The sequence below is a fragment of the Salvelinus fontinalis genome, chromosome 40 (genome assembly GCF_029448725.1).
Source record: "Salvelinus fontinalis isolate EN_2023a chromosome 40, ASM2944872v1, whole genome shotgun sequence".
Taxonomy (NCBI): Eukaryota; Metazoa; Chordata; class Actinopteri; order Salmoniformes; family Salmonidae; genus Salvelinus; species Salvelinus fontinalis.
In genome coordinates, this window is record NC_074704.1 from 21,315,263 (window position 1) to 21,336,142 (window position 20,880).

Consider the following 20,880-nt stretch of genomic DNA (forward strand, 5'->3'; position numbering starts at 1 on the left):
GAATGATGCTGCCACAACCATGCTTCACTGTAGGGATGGTGCCAGGTTTCATCCAGACGTGGTGCTTGGCATTCAGGCCAAAGAGTTCAATCTTCGTTTCATCAGACTAGGTGCCTTTTGGTAAACTCCAAGCAGGCTGTCATGTGCCTTTTACTGAGGAGTGGCTTCAGTCTGGCCACTATCATAAAGGCCTGATTGGTGGAGTGCTGCAGAGATGGTTGTCCTTCTGGAAGGTTCTCTCATCTCCGTAGATGAACTCTAGAACTCTCGCAGAGTGACCATCGAGTTCTAGATCACCAAACAATCCCGTCTTTGAGCTCTACGGACAATTCTTTCGACATGGCTTGGTGTTTGGTATGACATGCACTGTCAACTGTGGGGCCTTATATAGACAGTTGTGTGCCTTTCCAAATCATGTCCAATCAATTGAATTTACCACAGGTGGACTCCAATCAAGTTGTAGAAACATCTCAAGGATGATCAATGGAAACAGGATTTCGAGTCTCATAACAAAGGGTCTGAATACTTATGTAAATAAGGTATTTCTGTTTTTTATTCTTAATACATTTACAAAAATGTTTTAAAAAAACAGTTTTCGCTTTGTCATTATGGGGTATTGTGTGTACATTGCTGAGAATAATTTTTTTTAAATAAATTTTTAGAATAAGGCTGTAACGTAACAAAACGTGGAAAAAGTCAAGGGATCTGACTACTTTCCGAAGGCACTGTATGGCGTGGCGTCTTCTTTTCCTCTCAGAAGCATCTTCTGTCTGTCTGGTATCTAATATGACATAATGCATAGAGGTCATAAAACATGTAGCAGAAAACCTTTGTGTTTTAATTTTCAACGTGGACTCATGACCAAGCTGAATCACGATCTGGAGTAGAAAATCACAGACCAATTTTATTATAACCTCCCTGTGTCATCTATCTGAATGCTTATGCATCTCAAATAGCCTATTCCCTATACAGGACACTACTTTTGCCCAGGGTTCTGGTCAGAAGTAGTGTACTATATAGGGTAGAGTGTATCATTTGGGAAACAGACATGTTTGTAAAAGAATGTGGGTGTGTATGTGCACTGAATTGTGGTTTGAGACCACCTTTCGGGTCCTCTTCTTCTGTATCACTGTGCAGCTGTTGTGTCACGCTCGCTATCCTCAAACTCCCTGTCATAAATCGACCAAGGCGCAGCGTGCATGTAGTTCCACATCTTTTAATTAAAGTGAAACAGAAACAATAAAAAAAAAAAACAGGTAAACAGCAAAGACCGTGACGCAACCGAGGTGCACACAAACACACACTGAAAATAATTACCCACAAAACACAGGTGGGAAAAGGCTACCTAAGTATGGTTCTCAATCAGAGACAACGATAGACAGCTGCCTCTGATTGAGAACCACACCCGGCCAAACACACAGAAATAGAAAACATAGAACACAAAACATAGAATGCCCACCCCAACTCATGCCCTGACCAAACAAAAATATAGACATAAAAAGGATCTCTAAGGTCAGGGCGTGACGTGTTGTCTCAGTTTCTCTGTCTTGGGGAGCCCCCCCCTAATCAGGTTTTTCTCAGGAGTACTTTGAACCACCGGGAGGTCCTTCAAATTATCCAAGACATACACAGCATACTCTGTAATCATCTTCATGTTCATCATGAACCAATACTTGGCTGACGATACTTTAACCTGGACGCAGAACAATGTAGCCAAGGAGGAAACTCCATGGACTTCCTATAGGTATAATCCTTTAAGGGGGTCTCATCTCTAGAGAAGAGAAAAGACATCAAGTTCTTTAACAGACGCAGGAGAAAAAGGGAGGCTTCACAGTCACTCCATGGCCATTGGAGCAGCTTTAGGATTAGAGAAGATTTCTGCTCCTAATTAGTGATTGTCAACAAACTCAATCGCAGTTCCTCACACCCGCTACCCGCTACCTGTGGCTACCTGCACTTCTCAGTCGTCACTGGCCAGGCTGTCATTGTAAATAAGAATTTGTTCTTAATTAACTTGCCTGGACCATCTAACATGAAGTTGTAAAACACTGAACTTCCTTTTTAAATACACCATTGGGAAAACCATCCTCCAGGTTGGCAAAAACAAATCTAATGTAATGTGTATTCTAACTTTATATATATATATCTATGTTAGCTACAGTATTGTAGGGAATACTTGCCCAATAAAAAATACTTCATTCATTTGCAAAACATTAGGAAAACATTCCATGACAGACTGACCAAGTGAATCCAGGTGAAAGCTAAGATCCCTTACTGATGTCACTTATTAAATCCACTTCAATCAGTGTGGACAAAGGGGAGGAGACAGGTTAAAGAAGGATTATTAAGCTTTGAGACAATTGAGACAGAGATTGCGTGTGTGCCATTCAGAGGGTGAATTGGCAAGACAAAAGATATAAGTGCCTTTGAACGGGGCAGTAGGTGCCAGGAGCACTGGTTTGTGTCAAGAACTGCACCGCTGCTTTAAACAAAAAAAATCCTCAACAGTTTCCCGTGTGTATCAAGAATGTTCAACCACCCAAAGGACCTCCAGCCAACTTGACACAACCGTGAGAAGCATTGGAGTCAACATGGACCAGCATCCCTGTGGAACGCTTTCGACACCTTTTAGAGCCCATACCTCGACAAATTGAGACTGTTTTGAGGGCAAAAGGGGGTGCAACTTAATATTAGGAAGGTGTTCCTAATGTACAGTATTGTATATTCAGTCTAGTATGCACTTCATGGCTGGTATGTCTCTGTATGACCTAACCAACAAATGTATGTCTAATATGCTAACCGATTTAAATTCAAACACCTACCAAGAGGGTGTGTCCTGCTCAAGGTTGGTCTCATCAAAGGTTTCTACTATATATATATATATATATATATATATACACAACTGGGTGGTTCGAGCACTGAATGCTAATTGGCTGACAGCCGTTGTATATCAAATAAAATTGTACTTGTCACATACACATGGTTAGCAGATGTTAATGCAAGTGTAGCAAAATACTTGTCAGACCGTATACCACGGGTATGACAAACCATGTATTTTTACTGCTCTAATTATATTGGTAACCAGTTTATAATGGCAATAAGGCACCTCGGAGGTTTGTGGTATATGGCCAACGCCACGTTGCGTCGTGCTGAAGAACAGCCCTTAGCCGTGGTATATACCACACCTCCTCATGCATTATTGCTTAAATATATAAAAAATATATGGGGGGTTGGAAATGATGCAGACAATTACATTGATGGAAGCTACAATCGCTCTGCAATATTAAAGCTGATCCTCCCCCCCCTCCCCCAAGCCATAGGTAGAAGGTCTAGGTATGGAAGAGTCAAGTCAGAGGCAGTCCCTATTACGAAGACCATACGTGTGCTCCCTCTCATTCAACCAGAAATGAAATCACACTCACCAAGAGAAAGACCCTGTTCCACGTTCGTCTCCAGCAAGTTTCTGTAAAAGTGAGCAGAGTTAAGTGGAGGCTGCTGAGGGGAGGATGGCTCATAATAATGTCTGGAATGGGGTCAATGGAGTGGTATCAACCACAGGTAAACCAAGTGTTTGATGCGCCTGATACCATTCCATTGACCCCTATCCAGCCATTATTATGAGCCGTCCTCCCCTCGGCAGCCTCCACTGGTGTCAATATTATGAAAGCTTTTGTGATGTGTTCATTTAGTAATACGTTATAAAAAGTCACAGGAATGTACTGTACTGGATAAATAATAACAACTTTCCTGAACCTACGCTTACAATTAACCCTCCCCTTTCTAGCTCTGACTTTGCTGATAGCTACTTTATTGAGGGAAGGTGTACTCACTGTGCCTGTTGTCCCACCTAGCCATCATAAGATGAATGCACTAACTGTAAGTCACTCTGGATAAGAGCGCTGCTAAATGACTCAAATGTAATTCTATAAGGTAGTATACAATAGATTGTATAAGACAGGTATATATGCTATAATATATATTTATCCTCTGCGTTGCGTCATATCTTTCATTACTTACTGTTTTTCTCAATCGCGTACAATCATTTTTAGGATCTGTGTTGAAACGTATCTATAGCAGAACACCAACGAGGAAATGTTCAAATACATTTTTGGGGAGCTGCAGAGCGTCAAGGCCAGCCTGAAGAGAAGCTAGCTCAGTGGGGCAACGCAGCAGAGATCTATTGGGGAGCTGCAGAGCGTCAAGGCCAGCCTGAAGAGAAGCTAGCTCAGTGGGGCCACGCAGCAGAGATCTATTGAGGAGCTGCAGAGCGTCAAGGCCAGCCTGAAGAGAAGCTAGCTCAGTGGGGCAACGCAGCAGAGATCTATTGGGGAGCTGCAGAGCGTCAAGGCCAGCCTGAAGAGAAGCTAGCTCAGTGGGGCAAAGCAGCAGAGATCTATTGAGGAGCTGCAGAGCGTCAAGGCCAGCCTGAAGAGAAGCTAGCTCAGTGGGGCAACGCAGCAGAGATCTATTGAGGAGCTGCAGAGCGTCAAGGCCAGCCTGAAGAGAAGCTAGCTCAGTGGGGCCACGCAGCAGAGATCTATTGAGGAGCTGCAGAGCGTCAAGGCCAGCCTGAAGAGAAGCTAGCTCAGTGGGGCCACGCAGCAGAGATCTATTGAGGAGCTGCAGAGCGTCAAGGCCAGCCTGAAGAGAAGCTAGCTCAGTGGGGCCACGCAGCAGAGATCTATTGAGGAGCTGCAGAGCGTCAAGGCCAGCCTGAAGAGAAGCTAGCTAAGTGGGGCCACGCAGCAGAGATCTATTGAGGAGCTGCAGAGCGTCAAGGCCAGCCTGAAGAGAAGCTAGCTCAGTGGGGCCACGCAGCAGAGATCTATTGAGGAGCTGCAGAGCGTCAAGGCCAGCCTGAAGAGAAGCTAGCTCAGTGGGGCCACGCAGCAGAGATCTATTGAGGAGCTGCAGAGCGTCAAGGCCAGCCTGAAGAGAAGCTAGCTCAGTGGGGCCATGCAGCAGAGATCCATTGAGGAGCTGCATAGGAAGTTGGATGAGGCGGAAGTCAGGGCCTTGTGGATGGAGAGAGACCTTGAAGAGACATTTCATCAACTGAAGGGAGAGCAGAGCAGGGCCTCCCAGCTGGAGATGGCTCTGAAAGACAGACTTAAGATCAGCGAGGAGTCTCTCCCGGGTGGCGCAGTGGTCTAGGGCACTGCATCGCAGTGCTAACTGCGCCACCAGAGTCTCTGGGTTCGCCCCCAGGCTCTGTCGCAGCCGGCCGCGACCGGGAGGTCTGTGGGGCGACGCACAATTGGGCTAGCGTCGTCCGGGTTAGGGAGGGTTTGGCCGGTAGGGATTTCCTTGTCTCATCGCGCTCCAGCGACTCCTGTGGCGGGCTGGGCGCAGTGCGCGCTAACCAAGGGGGCCAGGTGCACGGTGTTTCCTCCGACACATTGGTGCGGCTGGCTTCCGGGTTGGAGGCGCGCTGTGTTAAAGAAGCAGTGCGGCTTGGTTGGGTTGTGCCTCGGAGGACGCATGGCTTTCGACCTTCGTCTCTCCCGAGCCCGTACGGGAGTTGTAGCGATGAGACAAGATAGTAATTACTAGCGATTGGATACCACGAAAATTGGGGAGAAAAGGGGATAAAAAATAAATAAATAAAAAAAAAAGATCAGCGAGGAGTCTGAGACCAGGGCCTCCCAGCCGGAGAAGGAGATGGCAGATATGGAGGCCAGACTGCAGGGCGAGGAGATCAGGGCCTCTCAGCTGGCCAGAGCTTTGAATGACGAGCAGAACGCCTGCGACGAGCTAAGGAGTGAGCCAGGGAAAATGGAGGAGAAGAAGAGTTAGCTGGAGAATAACTTGGCTGAAAGTGAAACAGTCTCGACTATCTGCACCCAGCTGAGGAGGGAGATCCTGTCTAATGTGAACAAAGTGGAGCAGTGGTGGACGAAGAGGATCTCCTTTGAGCAGCTCAAGGCTGAGCCGGAGGGCAAGATGGCAATAATGGAGAAAGAGAGAGGCATTCCGAAAAGAGCCTGGGGCCAGCACTGAGCTGGCCACAAAGCTGGTGAAAGCGGAGAAGGAGATCGGCAGACTCTGGCAGCCCAGCGGGCAGTCTGAAGAGGAGAAATCACTGCTTTGTAGATTTGATTGAGATAAACCAAAGTGATTTATTAGAGATAGCCTGTAAAGAAATAGCCTGTTTTGTTAATTGTGCCACAAGCCAATGTGTGATTATAATGTGCTATACTCTCTTTCAGATGCTCAGCAATAGGAGGGGTGTTGCTGCCTTCAGAAGATGATTAACGAGAACATTAAAGGCCCAATGGAATCAAAAACACAAATTCCCTGTGTTTTGTACTGTCACATCGTGCCCCCCCCCCCCTCACCTAAACCCAGGTTTTGTTATCTCACGTCATAAATTCCTGGCACAGAGAGAGAACAAAGGACTTCACTTGGCCAAACTCCTAAATCCTTAAAATGGGAGAATTAAATCATTTCTACTTTTGAGAATGTGGGACTGGTCCGTAGACACCTAAGGGACAATTATGATGAGTGTGTTTCATTTGGTGATATCATGAGGAACAGGAAACACACATAACGGTATCTCTTAAAGTGTACATTTCCCAGCTGTCAGGTTTACATCTAAATATTGTGAAAAATATGTGATTAAACATGAAACTATTGTGAAAGATGTAATGTGATATTAATTTTCTAAATGAGAGTATGGATTTTCATATAAAGGTTAACTAGTCAGTGGCCACACCCCCGTGAGCCCAGACATCACATTAGGCATCATGGACCGCCCTTTTCTACTGAAACATATAAAACCCACTCCTGATGAAATTCACACCATACCACGCAAACCACGGTTTAAACTAAGGTAGCAAATGGTTGAATTTCTAAGATCAAAACATGCCGGGTGAGGCTGGTGTGTGAAGTGGTTTAAACTACAACTCTACCAAAGGACAAGACTATACCACGTGGAGCATTGGCTAGACGGCTGGAAATGGTTCAAATCTATCGATTCACTACAGAATAAGTGAGACATTTTAGACGACACAAATTACTAGTCTGTAGCTAGAAATTATGTAAACCTAGGAGGAGAATACCGACAACCGCCGAAACATCTATTCTATGAGAACTCTGAAGTATCCATTCTAACAACCACAAAATACTTTGATCCTCCGGGAAACGCAACCAGAGAGACTCTGATGAACTATCCAGCAGACAGACCGGATTCCAACAGAGAAGACAATGGCATACGGGCATAAATATAAATTGCAATTTCTTTTCGAATGAGCGGTCGTTCATGTAAAGTACTAGCAATTTCTATAAGTGTAGTAATCCTCTGAGTTTCCCGCTCTTGAACCGCACACCCCTTTCTTTTGTCTACCAAAACGTCATATCGGTTTAGTCCGCTAGGGACTTTTCTTTGTATCATGTAGCAACCCAATGTATAATATCTACTGTTTGTTGTTTTGTATTTCTGTGATTTGATTAGTTAGTACATAAATAATTAAGCCAATTTGTATATCACTGATTCATAATTCGTGCAGATAACCAAGAATTTTACGATGTTCAGATGAGACTGATAGAAGGTAAAGAATAATTAATGATTGACTGCTATTGATATAAAAGATCTTCAGATCTTTAAGAGTGGATTCGGAAGATAGCCACTCTATATAAACAAATGCTTCCGTGGTGCCCCGGATTCCTAATGAGTTAGTTATTGCCTGATTAATTTAATCAAACAATTAAACGTTAGGTAATAAATTTGAAAATAGTATGTCATCTCATTTAATCATAGTAAAGACACGACAGTACATATTTCCACACTATGAGGTTAGAAAAATACTGTGATATTGTGAAAATGATGATAATGCCCTTTTAGTGTAAGAGCTGTTTGAAAAGGCTGGCTGAAATATCAGACTGTTTGGCCTGCCTGGTTACATCACCAAGTGGCAGATTAGGTCATAGACCAATAAGAAAGAGTTCCAAACCTCTCTGCCAATAACAGCTTTTTCTCCCCTTCCCTACTCAGACCACTCCCAGGAAAAATTATTGCTTGAGAAATTGCACTTTGCTAAGAAGCTATTTTTGTTTATTTTTTACCGCCCCACCCACCCCCACAACCTTTCTTCTTATTGGGTCTGGAATGATGCCTTTTTTCTGTATTAAACCAATAAAAAATATGGATGAAGCAACATGATGCGTTTGTCTTTTTATTCATCAAGTCTTGACAACCCTATAGCTATACTTCTATATCATTACATTTCATAAGCTACAGTAGTAGTAGTAGCTACTGAATACAATCTGTTCATCTTCACTTAGTTACATCAGTCTCTTAATCTTTAATGAGAGGAGAATATCAATTAATGGTCAGTTATATAACAGTGACCGTGGGTCATCTCTAGAACACTAGGTCATCTCTAGAACGTTATGGCCTAGGCTACTTCTTGGGCTGACAGGTTGGAGTGTTCCCAGAAATCCAAATGGAATTCAAAATTCTATGTTTGCTACACATTCTGACCATAAGAAAAATGGAGAGAACGCTATTTCCATTGGTTAGGCATTTAGAATATCCAGTTATATAACACCGTTTTTATTCCTGCACTCAGAGAGATCATGCGTAGAAGCGTAGCAGGTTCACAAGGGTAGCCTATTGCGTTACGTATTTTCTATCCATTTGTCATGTCGTCTATGAAATTAAATAAAAAATGCACTTAAAATAGTAACTATATTTTCCTGTAAGGGAACTTCTTTGTTGAGCGCATCATACAGCAGTCACATTGCACATCCATATCACGTAAGCAATTGTGAGTAAAACTCATGCCAAAAAATAGATCACTGTTCATTGAACTTCTGTCTCCTGTAAATTCTAAAAAATAGCCACTAGATGGTGCCATACGCCATTTTATGTAGAAAACTTGTAAATGAAAAAGTCCTTCTAAAGACAGTTGTTTTGATGATTGGCGGATGGACCATTGAAGTTGTTGTCCCTCTAGATCACGTGATGCCATAAGAAAGACTACATGGAACTACTATCGTCCCAAGAAGATTGCCAGTTCTGAGATCAGCAGCACAAGCCCTGCTTCATCATCATCATCACCACCAACATTTACCTCTGTTCAACAATCATATCAATAACACTTAATCATCACAGAATCCCTTCAATAAGGTCAACTTTGGAGTGAAACTAAAAGGATCAAAACAATGATGTTCCTCGACGTCAAGAGTTGCCGACTAAACTAGAGCAAAGCCAGAGCACAGCTCCATTGATTACCATGGTGCATTGCATGCCTCTCCTCTCCTTTCCAATTCAACTCCAATCATCAGCGGGGCTATGTGTGAGAGGGGTGGTTGTGGTGGAGCTGTTTACTCTCGGCTGAAAGTTTTAAGTCTGACTGGGTGCCTGTCTGTATGCCTGTAGCTGAGAGCGCTCTCCCTCCCTCTGTGGAGGCCAATCACCAGTGAGTGAGTGATGAGGAGCGTGCCTCCTTTGATCCCTGTTTTTATTCCGGGCACGGGGAACCCCCTCCTGTCTGCCATTACTCCTGTCCTGCTGATTAGAACATTAGAACAGAACAGCAACCTTCTGGAGCAGACTGATAAAGGCCCCAGGGTGGGTAGGATCTTACCCAGTGTGGACAGGGATGGTTTGTTGTGTAGCTGTAAACCTCATGGAACCTTGGGCTAGTTTCTATAGCTAGAAAGGACTAACTAGACTAACTAGAATGAGCCACTGGTCACGTTGGACCAAAAAAATTACCTGCATAGCTAGCTGATCAAGTGAATGTTCCGGTCTTCAGTTGATATAGTATTGCTAGTTACTGCACACTGGTCTGAGATGTGTTGGTGACACACCCTGTCCATTTGTTTGTTTTTCTAAATGACCCATCTGATTGGGGCAGAGAGCTTGGACCGACACACTACGGTAACAGACTACCAAGACTATTTGCATTGACCCCCCCCCCCCCTTTTTTTACGCTACTGCTACTCGCTGTTTATTATCTATGCATAGTCACTTTACCCCTACCTACATGTACCCTTCCACATTGACTCGGTACCGGTACCCCTTGTATACAACCTTGCTATTGTATTGTGTTTTTTTGTATTTTTTTGTATTTTTTAATTGATTTAGTAAATATTTTCTTAATTCTTATTTTTCTTAATACTGCATTGTTGGTTAAGGTCTTGTAAGTAAGCATTTCACGGCAACACCTGTTGTATTCGGCACATTTGATTTGATTTTCATGCAAGGTTAAAGGGCAGGTGTGTAATACTAATTTAGGGGGGGGGGGGGGGTGCTTATATTTGTCCTGTTACACACTTGGACAAGTGTGTAGTGAAAATGTGTTTATTGCATATCCCAACTCCCCCTGGGACACTTGCAGGGAGTGGGGTCACAGCCAGGGTCACCATATCCCAACTCCCCCTGGGACACTTGCAGGGAGTGGGGTCACAGCCAGGGTCACCATATCCCAACTCCCCCTGGGACACTTGCAGGGAGTGGGGTCACAGCCAGGGTCACCATATCCCAACTCCCCCTGGGACACTTGCAGGGAGTGGGGTCACAGCCAGGGTCACCATATCCCAACTCCCCCTGGGACACTTGCAGGGAGTGGGGTCACAGCCAGGGTCACCATATCCCAACTCCCCCTGGGACACTTGCAGGGAGTGGGGTCACAGCCAGGGTCACCATATCCCAACTCCCCCTGGGACACTTGCAGGGAGTGGGGTCACAGCCAGGGTCACCATATCCCAACTCCCCCTGGGACACTTGCAGGGAGTGGGGTCACAGCCAGGGTCACCATATCCCAATTACCCCCTGGGACACCTGCAGGGAGTGGGGTCACAGCCAGAGTCACTATTGTTCTGCACCCCTGGAGCAAATGGGGTGAAGTGCTTTGCTCAAGGATACGGCGACACATTTTTCACCTTGTCAGCTCCATGATTCGAACCAGCAACCTATCAGTTACTGGCCCAATGGTCTAACCTCGAGGCTCCCTGTATGTGATTGTGTGTGTCAGCAGAGAGAGAACGTGTGGTTGTAAAGTTATTCACTTTTGATGGGGCAGATGGCACGGTGATAAATAATTATGGTGCAGCAAAGAGGAGGCTCTGGGGAGGGAAGGAGGGAGGGAGGGGAAGAGGGAGGGAGAGGGAGAGAGGGAGAGGTAAATAAATATGAGAGGAGTGGGTAGAGACAGAGAGAGCCACATGAGAGAGAACCCAGCTAGCATATAACGTTCTGAGAACCATATATTACTTAGAGCTTGGTGAGAGTGCAGTTGCCCTATGGTTATTTTGCATACAACCTTCCCACAACATTCTGGAAATGGTGCAGGATAGTTGATTGGCTTTGGAACATTCTCAGCACATTTAACGAATTTGACAAAAAAACATTATCTACATTACTTTAACAGAACGTTTCCTAAAAGTTCAAACATGTTTACATTTCATTTCAATTTTGGTAATGTTCTAGGAACGTCCTCTCCATATGGTTTGACATTGATAATGTTGTCAAATAGTTCAGAGAAGGTTATGAAACAACATTCTTCTGTGGGAATTTTAGTGCTTCAGCATAACGTTTCCGACAGGTTTCCACATGGTTCTATTTCGTCATGTTCTCACATAGTTCGGTGAACGTTAAGAAAACGTTTCATAAAAACCACAAGAGAACTTAAGTAACATTCCAAGAATGTTATTGAAAAACATATACATTTCTTTGTCAGCTTCAACAAAACTCTGTTAAGTGTGTTCAGGGGAGTTGGTCATGAGTGCTTGTTACCTTTGAAATGGGGTCTGTTTGAATAGACTAAAATGAACAGCTTTGTATGAGGAAAAAGAAAACACGGCATATTAGTTCCATCCTAGAGGCGCAGTGGACTAATTCCATGGCTAGAAAACAGAAAGCATAGCTTAGAAATTTGCTGATGCTGTTCCACAATAAAGAAGAAAAAAATATTTGCATGATTAATGCCTAAGAAAATGAATTTCCATCTGTGCTTGGAGTTCAAAACAGTTAGCCCAAAACTAAGCTAGCATTGTTATCAAAAAACTTATTGAAACATGTTTTCAGAACATCATTTTTATTATCTTCAAATAACCTATAACTTCCATTCAAAGAAACTTTCAGTGAACCATAGTAAAACGTTCTCAGAACCTCCATGCAACCTAAACATTAAGGTTCCCAGAAAAGGGAACTGTAATTCACTTCCGTTCTCAGAAAGTTATTTTTTTCCCTCAGTTTTACCAGTCAGGAAACGTAGGGCTTCGTACCCAGAACCAATGGAAAACCAAAAACATACTTTCCCACAACTTTCAAAGAACCAAATATTCTAGCTGGGAGCACCCCCACACTCCACCCCTCTCCTCTCTCTGTTCTTCCATCCCTCCATATCCCAGGCTGTATGGGAAAATCTATATCAGTAATCTCGGGAGCTGACATGTCTAATGTCTCAAGCTCCCAGCTCACATGACAATCTCAGTCACTGCCATTTATAGATAACCTATAACCTGCATCCTCCTTTCCTCCCTCTACCTCCTCCTCCTCCTCCTCCTCCTCCTCCTCTCCATTCGACCCTCACGGAGTGGGAGGCTGATGAAGACAAACGACGCCTTTCAGTTTTCCATCACCATCTGCTTCCCAGGAACAGATGAGGTGGAAAACCCCTGGGAATGTCTTCCCGGTATTCCGTATGGGTCTCGCTCCCGCAAGCCTGGAATTGGAGGGGATTACAAATGGGGTGGGAAAGCTGTACAGGCAGATAGAGGGATATCAGTCATGGTCGTGTTTCTGAAGTCCAATGCGCGGCGGGTTTCAATTGCAGATGAAGCAAACAGAGAATTAGACAAGTCATTTGACAGAAGGGTTAAAAGGTCATTTTGGTTCTATGATACTGATACTGGCTGATAATAAAGGATTGGTGAAGCATCAAGAGTCCCATGCACTCCCCACTGGGTAGACACAGATGTCATTTCCACGTCTTGTTTTGATTTCACTTTGGTTGATGTTGTCAACCAACGTCAAATTAACCAAATATTTCACCATGTCACAGGATTTAGGCAAAAAAAAAAATGGGGGAAAAAAAGAGAAAAATTCCCTTACGTTGATGACTTTTTGCGAATCCAATCATTTCGTTGAAATGACGTGGAAACAACGTTCCTTCGATCAGTTTTTGCCCAGTGGGTCTGCTTTTGAACAGCAGAGGTTCTTACTCCAGCTGAATACATACATACATCAATGAATGAAGCTAACTTCACCAAGGATGGGACAATTTGAAAAGAATCCCAAGTACGAGGCTTCACATGTAACTTTCAAGGTATAGTAGTCTGGGTTACTTCACATATCACACATACTGATACTTGTAAAGTAGACGCATGGAAGGAATACAAAACAAGAGAAGTGTCCAACAAGGAAATATAAACAATACTACCTGATGACTGACTGAAATAGAGTGCTAGATAAATAGTAAGTAATCAAGTAGTAATGATGATGGGGCGCAGGTGTGCATAATAATGGGTTGCCAGGTCCGGCGGTTAGTAAACCCGGCAACGTTGAGTGCCGGAGCGGGGCAGTGGGAGTGGACGTGACAATACTGTACAGATTGACATAATGTTCCATTAATACACTGCAGTATTCGTGGCTAACTCAAACTAGTTATTTTGCAGAAATACAGCCATACAACGCCCAGAGGGTCCTGCTCAAAAATAGGGTGTCATTTCGGATTCTACAGGTTTCATGCAGTACAGTGTCTCTGGAATGCTGTGTGTGTGTGTGTGGGTTTATGTGTTACGAATTCTCTGCTGTTGACTTTTATCAGCACCCCACATCCTTTCAAGTCTACGGGTACCATAAACCGGCCTCTCAATGCTCTCTGACCTGTGTGACCTGGGCCCTGATTGGTTGCTGGGGCAGTCGCTAGGGCAGTTGCTAGGGGGTCCTGACACCGTTCTACTCTTCAGGTCAGACACTGTTCAGTCTCCTCCAAGCAGTGACAGAGAGAGCAGCAAGGCCCCTCTGTCCCGCACAGCAACATCTAGACTCGTAGATCTGGACTGATGGGATGGTGGGCGTGCCCAAAGTGAGTTGTGTGACATTTGTATATTGTTCTTCATAGTTAGTTTCCGCTATTGCCTATTGTATGTTGCCTCTGTGTGTTCACTATGTTCTGTAATATGTGCAGGTAGCGTGTCCATTTATACGGTCCTCCCTTTGTTAATAGCTTTGTGACTCTAAATGTGCTATTAGTTATTGTGTTGTGTAAAGTGTATTCATTACCCCTGTTTTCTGTCCATTATAGAACCACTACCATTCTACCACCATTTCATGTCCATTTCATTCCTGTGTGTGTCAATAAAGTATCCTTGTGTGGAACTCTGAGGTTGCCTTATTCCCCTCTCACCAGGGGAGGTGCTAGCGGGTCACAGATCAGCCCAGAGTTGTTCTCTTTCATTAAGTGTGTGTGTGTGTGTGTGTGTGTGTGTGTGTGTGTGTGTGTGTGTGTGTGTGTGTGTGTGTGTGTGTGTGTGTGTGTGTGTGTGTGTGTGTGTGTGTGTGTGTGCTTAGTTACACTTCTACTTGAGGACAGAATGCCCTTCAAAGAAAGCAGTCTATTTCACTTAGCTAGGCACCTTGAGCCACTAACACAGGCAGCAGCCCTGAAACACAGCAACCAAGCCAGTAATTACTGCTTCACTCCTTTCTCGTTCATTCCACTCTCTTTCCTTCCTCTCTTTGTCTGGGGGTACGGTCTCCACACAAGAGAGTAGCTCAGAAAAGTTAGCTTGGAAAGGAATGGAAGAGACATAGTTCCAAATGAAATAAATGAGGTGCTGATTTGCAGTTATGTTGAGCTGAGCAACATTTATCAAATGATGCTTATGACACAAAGACTGAGACGCAGGTGTCTACACAGCACAAAGGTACACACTTTACCCTTTCAATTAGGCATATGTGTTTGGCTTAGTGGGCCAATGCACTTTTCATGAAACATTGGTTCAAACCCTGTCAGTGTCACACACACGCGCGCGCGCGCATGACAGAGCAGATGCTTAGAGAGTGTGCCAATGATCCCCAGAAGTAGAGCTAATTGGAGCAGGCTTGGGCAGTGGGATAAGCTGTTGTTCCTGAAGACCAGGATAAATAACAGTGTAGAACACAGCTGGGATGGAGAGAGAGAGAGAGCATGGAGAGAGAGAGAGAGCATGGAGAGAGAAAGAGAGGGTGGAGAGAGAGGGAGAGAGATAGAGAAAGAGAGAGATTGTTGAGTGAGAGGGAGGGAGAGAGGCAGAGAGAGAGAGAGAGAGAACGAGACAGACAGAGATAGAGATGGTGGGTAGAGAGAGAGAGACAGAGAGAGATAGATAGACAGACAGAGAGAGAACGAGACAGACAGAGACAGAGAGAGAGAGATGGTGGAGAGACAGGGAGAGAGAGAGAGAGAGAGAGAGAGAGAGAGAGAGAGAGAGAGAGAGAGAGAGAGAGAGAGAGAGAGAGAGAGAGAGAGAGAGAGAGAGAGAGAGAGAGAGAGAGGGAGAGGGAGAGGGAGAGAGAGAGACAGAGACAGAGACAGAGATGGTGGGTAGAGAGAGAGAGAGAGAGATGGTGGAGAAAGAGAGAGAGAGAGACAGATATAGAAAGAGACACAGAGAGGGAGATGGTGGAGAGAAAGAGAGAGAGCGAGAGCGATGAGAGAGTGAGAGAAAGACAGAGAGAAAGAGCCCATGCTGAGACACTGCCAAGTGGGCCAGTGCAGTTAACTACGCTGGGCCTCTCTCTCTGTCAGCACTGTCTGGACCTCGGCAGCAGAATCTGTGTCAGGCTTATTCATGCAGATGTAATATTATGTATCTCATACAATTCTCAACATGAGGTAATGGATGTCTTTGTTGTCTCAGGTGGGTGTTGATGTTGGCTTCTTTTGTTTGCCTTTCATTGTGTGTCTTTGTACGGTAGCATACAAAGCAGCTACAGGATACTCAAATGGTCCAATCACACTCACCAAACAATATAGCCAGTTAGAGAAAGACACCTAACTTCCTGAAAGATTGCACTTGAGACATGCCATCGCAAATGCTTCTGTTATTATCTAGTGTTGATCACACAGTAAGAGCACAAATGTACTGAATTGAGCTGTAGAGAACCGAATAGAACATCTCAGGGATACACCACTGAAAATGCTTTTGTGTCAGACAATCTGGAGGACGAAGGACACTTGCATAAATAAGACGTAGATTTGTCTCTTCCTGCCGGCCTGCGTATAAAGTCTCAACCGGCCACAGCTGAGTAATGTTCTGTTAATTTCAAGGTAAAATTCAACTCTTCACTGTTGGACTTTCTCTCTCTGGAAATGTGAAGGAGTGAAAAGTCCACCCTGACTTGGGTGTGAACTCACAACCCTCCGCACTGCGACACAACAAACTCCTGAAACATCGTCTATAACACTGGCCCTGAAAAGCATGTCTCTAACCTGGGTGGCAGTACTTCTAGGTCTCAGGAAGGATGCAGCACTGGCTGGTTCCACTGGCTGCTTTGGGATGCAGGGACTTTTTACTACAGCCACACTATACACATCCTGTATCTCAAAGGCACAGCCAAAACATAAGCTCACCTTACTCCTCTTCTGGCAGCACTTTTAAAGGGAGGCGGCCAATGGGGTGGTCTAGAATAATTCAGTGATCCTGCGCTGCAATTGCACCTGGGAGACGGTGTTACAGACATTCGCCTCCTGCCACAGACTTTTGTTTAATTGGCTGGTCTCCCTCGGCAGACGACATATGCGGGAAGGCAACATATGCTGCAACACCACGAGATGTAGTGCGGCGTTACCAGTTCCCTAGACCCTAGCCACATTACCTGATTTTAAACAGTCGTAGAGCAATTATACAACTAGAAAGCACAGCTAAAAAATGTACATTCTCATAGGAATATCACATTCTCATAGGAATATCACATTCTTATAGGAAAAACTATTCACTTTGATTGTGGCGGTGAACAATAATTGATTGACAGGGAGAGTATGCTGCCCATGGACATTGCCTTTAACATGTGAGACATTTTAATTATGGGGGTAAAAATGTTTGATTGACAGGTAGAATATGCCCGCACATGAACATTGCCTTTAAAACACGATCCAGTCGCATGATTGACTGCAATGAGGAGTGAAAAATATGTATTCTATGTTAAGTGTCAAGTTCTGGAGGGAGGAAACAGTTCTTCACTCCACTGGGCAGATATGAGATTCATGAGAAGGACCAGAGATGGACACAGATATAACCCAGCAAAATGGCTGGGCGTTAACCTCTTTGGGCTAGGGGGCGGTATTTTGATGTCCGTATGAAAAGCGTGCCCAAAGTAAACTGCCTGCTACTCAGGCCCAGAAGCTAGGATATGCATATAATTGGATAGATTATAGATTTGGATAGAAAACACTCTAAAGTTTCTAAAACTGTTAAAATAATGTACATGAGTATAACAAAACTGAAATGGCAGGAGAAACCCCGAGGACAAACCACCACCCCCCAAAAACAATTCAGCATAACACTGATTTCAATGGCTGGCACTTTTATTATAGGGCGAAATTCTCCCTGATTGCAGTTCCTAGGGTTTCCACTAGATGTCAACAGTCTTGAGAAAGACTTTCAGGCAGTTTTTTTTTAAATGAGGGAGAAGTTGTAGTTTTTCTAAGTGACTCCCATTTTGGCTGTAGTGTTTCCAAGACCGTGGAGGAAAGCGCGTTCTTTGTTATTTATATCCGGTAATGAACATACTATTCTCCGTCTTAAATTGTATCGTTTATTTGCGTATTAGGGTACCTAAGGTTTGGTTATAAACGATGATTAACTTGTTTGGATAAGTTTATTGGTAACGTTTGTGATTCATTTTGTATGCATTTTGATGGAGGGAAACTGGGTGGATCATTGACTGAAGCACGCCAGCTAAACTGAGTTTTTATGGATATAAAGAAGGACTTTATCAAACAAAAGGACCATATGGTAATGTAACTGAGACCTTTTGGAGTGCCAACAGAAGAAGATCTTCAAAGATCACAGGTCAGCCACCAGGTGGAGACTCATCGAGGCCTGGTAACAGAGGGAGTATACATCCCGAGGCGGTGGCTCCCTCTGCTGGACGTGCCAGGTCTTGACGGGCTCTCCGGACAGGACTAATTGGGGCTGATTGGGAGCTGGTGAGTAATCAAGGGCGGATTGCTCACCAGCTGTGGGAGGCCCATTAAGCTGCCAGAAGGGCAGCACACAGAGAGAGGACTAGGGGAAGTGAGGTGACTTCCATGTGGTTGGATATGTTTACCCGAGGGAGTTGAGTGTGTGTGCCCAACAGGATACAGGAAGACCCGGAGCCCAGAAGAAGGTATCCCGGCGAGGGTCTCATGGGAGAGACCTTTTCTTTTCGATTTATTAATTAATAAAGACCCTTGAAACCGAGCTAATCATACTCTGTCCATGTCTGATCTATGTAAACGTCTTGACCTAACCCCCTGGTCTGCCACAGAGGTGATAGGTGATCGCGCTCCCTGAAAACTGTCAATCAAAGCTCTGTAAGATCAGATATAAATCTCTCCAAATCGATGGACTAGGGTTAAACATCTGCCTGGCTTTGGTGGGATACAGCTGCTGCATTATAAGTAGTGTGTTGGGGTACTGTAGTCCTGCCTTCCGATCATCTATCTGGTTCTTTGATAGAAATAAATGCTAGCACAGAGGCACACTCCCCTACATATTAATTTGGACAGGGAAACTAAATATTTTAGTTTGGTATTTGAGATCAAATGTTTTATGAGGCAAATGTACAAAATGTCACCTTTTATTTTAGAGTATTTTCATACATTTGTTTACCGTTTCGAGATGAATGCACTTTATGTATCTTGTCCCTCCATTTGAAGGTGTCAAGTATTTAGACAAATTCACTTTTATAGCGTATTACATTTAGCAAAAAAGTTTAGTATTTCGTCCCATATTCCTAGCACACAATGTCTACATCAAGCTTGTAACTCTACAAACTTGTTGGAAGCATTTGCTTTTTGGATGAAATTGCATAATCTGAAACAAAACCAAAACAAACTGCAAATGCATCCAACAAGTTTGTAGAGCCACAACCTTGATGCAGTCATTCCTGGCTAGGAATACGGTAGCAAATACTAAACATTTGACTACTCTAAAACACTAAGTGAATTTGTCCAAATACTTCTTCAAATGCGGGGACAGTGTCAGGATTTGACCAGGGTTGTTCAGGTTTTGGTCACTAGATGCCCCCATTGCGCCTTTTTTGAACCTTTTTGTTTTTTCTTGTTCTAATTATTTGCACCTGTGTGTCATTTCCTTGTAGGTATTTAAACCCTGTGTGTTCCTCAGTTCTTTGCTCAGTGTTTGTATGTTAGCACCCAGCCCCAGCCTTGCTGTGAACATATATTTCTCTTGTTGGATTTTCCAGAGGTTCTCTGGTTTTGTTCTTGTTTATTTTTGATTAGTCTTTTGAGGTTTGTTTTTCCCCTGCTGTTCTTACCACTTTGTGGATTTTCTTTGTATTTTGGAGGATATCTATTTTTTCTCTTGGCTTTATTTTTGAAGTTGTGGATTTATATTTTTTGCCTGAAGATCTTTTTCCTTTAAACCACCATCTCTAGTACTGCTGTGTCTGCCTCATCTTCTGGGTTCTGCCGACTATTAGTGACTGTTTCTCACACCGGGTCCTGACAGACAGGATACATAAAGTGCATTCATTTCTAAACGGTAAAACAGATATGCATCAAAATACCCTCAAATAAAAGGTGACATTCTATACTATCGTCTCATGTGAAACGTTTGATCTCAAATCTAAAATGCTGGGGTATAGAGCACATTTACAAATGTTAGCTTCACCTTCTAAATAAATACATAGTTGAGTGTATGTTGATAAAAATGGTACTTAGTGATTGTGTTATTGGGTTTAACTTTAAAGCACTTTGAAGCACACTTTCAAAGTGAGTGTGTGCTTCTTCTGCCCATTTGTACTCAAACTGAAAAATACTCTGTTGTTCCACTTATATTCCACTTATATTCCACTTAAGTGGAATACATCTTCCATTTGAAAGCTCCAAGTCTAGTCTGTGTCTGTCCAATCCAATGTTGATTACAGTCAAATAGTGTTTATATTCATGGAGAAACATTTGAAATATTAATTGTATTCGTTTCTCTGTGGTGTAATTTGTCTGAACAAAGGCACCTCTGGAGTCCCTAGTGACAGGCTTGGCGGAAATAAAACGATTGGGTAGGAACCTTATTCGCCTCCTTTGTTCACAGGCATAAATAGAAGAGTAACACCTGACCCTCTCCCCACTCAATCATTTATGGACCTGGTCAAATTGGATGTTGCTGAGGTGCCTTTGATAGTCAGTGTGTCTCCGAAAGTGTGTGTGTGTGTGTGTGTGTGTGTGTGCACATGCACGTCTCTCACACACTCTCAGAGACACACACATGCATGCACACAAATATGTGCACTTCACACACGGGCACATACACACCAACGCACACCTGCCCTTTCAACTCACACGACAAGTATTATTTTGAGCATTACCCCTCAGCACATGCTTACATACACACACACACACACATGCACATGCAGACATACACCCTCACACGAACACACACCTGTTCTTTAACCTCACATGCGAAGTGCCTGTACCCGTAGTGGGCCATTCAAGGATATCTCCTTAGCTCCCAGTCAAACGGGTCATTTAGAAAAACAAACAAATGCCCAGGGTATGGTATGTCACCATGGTAACAGTGACAGCTAATGGGATTCTTCCTGCCTGGCAGTTATACCACTGTGATGGACAAAGCAGGTGCAAATAAATTATAGGTCCAGGGCCTGCATTGACATAGTGTCTCACAGGAGTGCTGATCTATGATCAGATCCTACCAGTC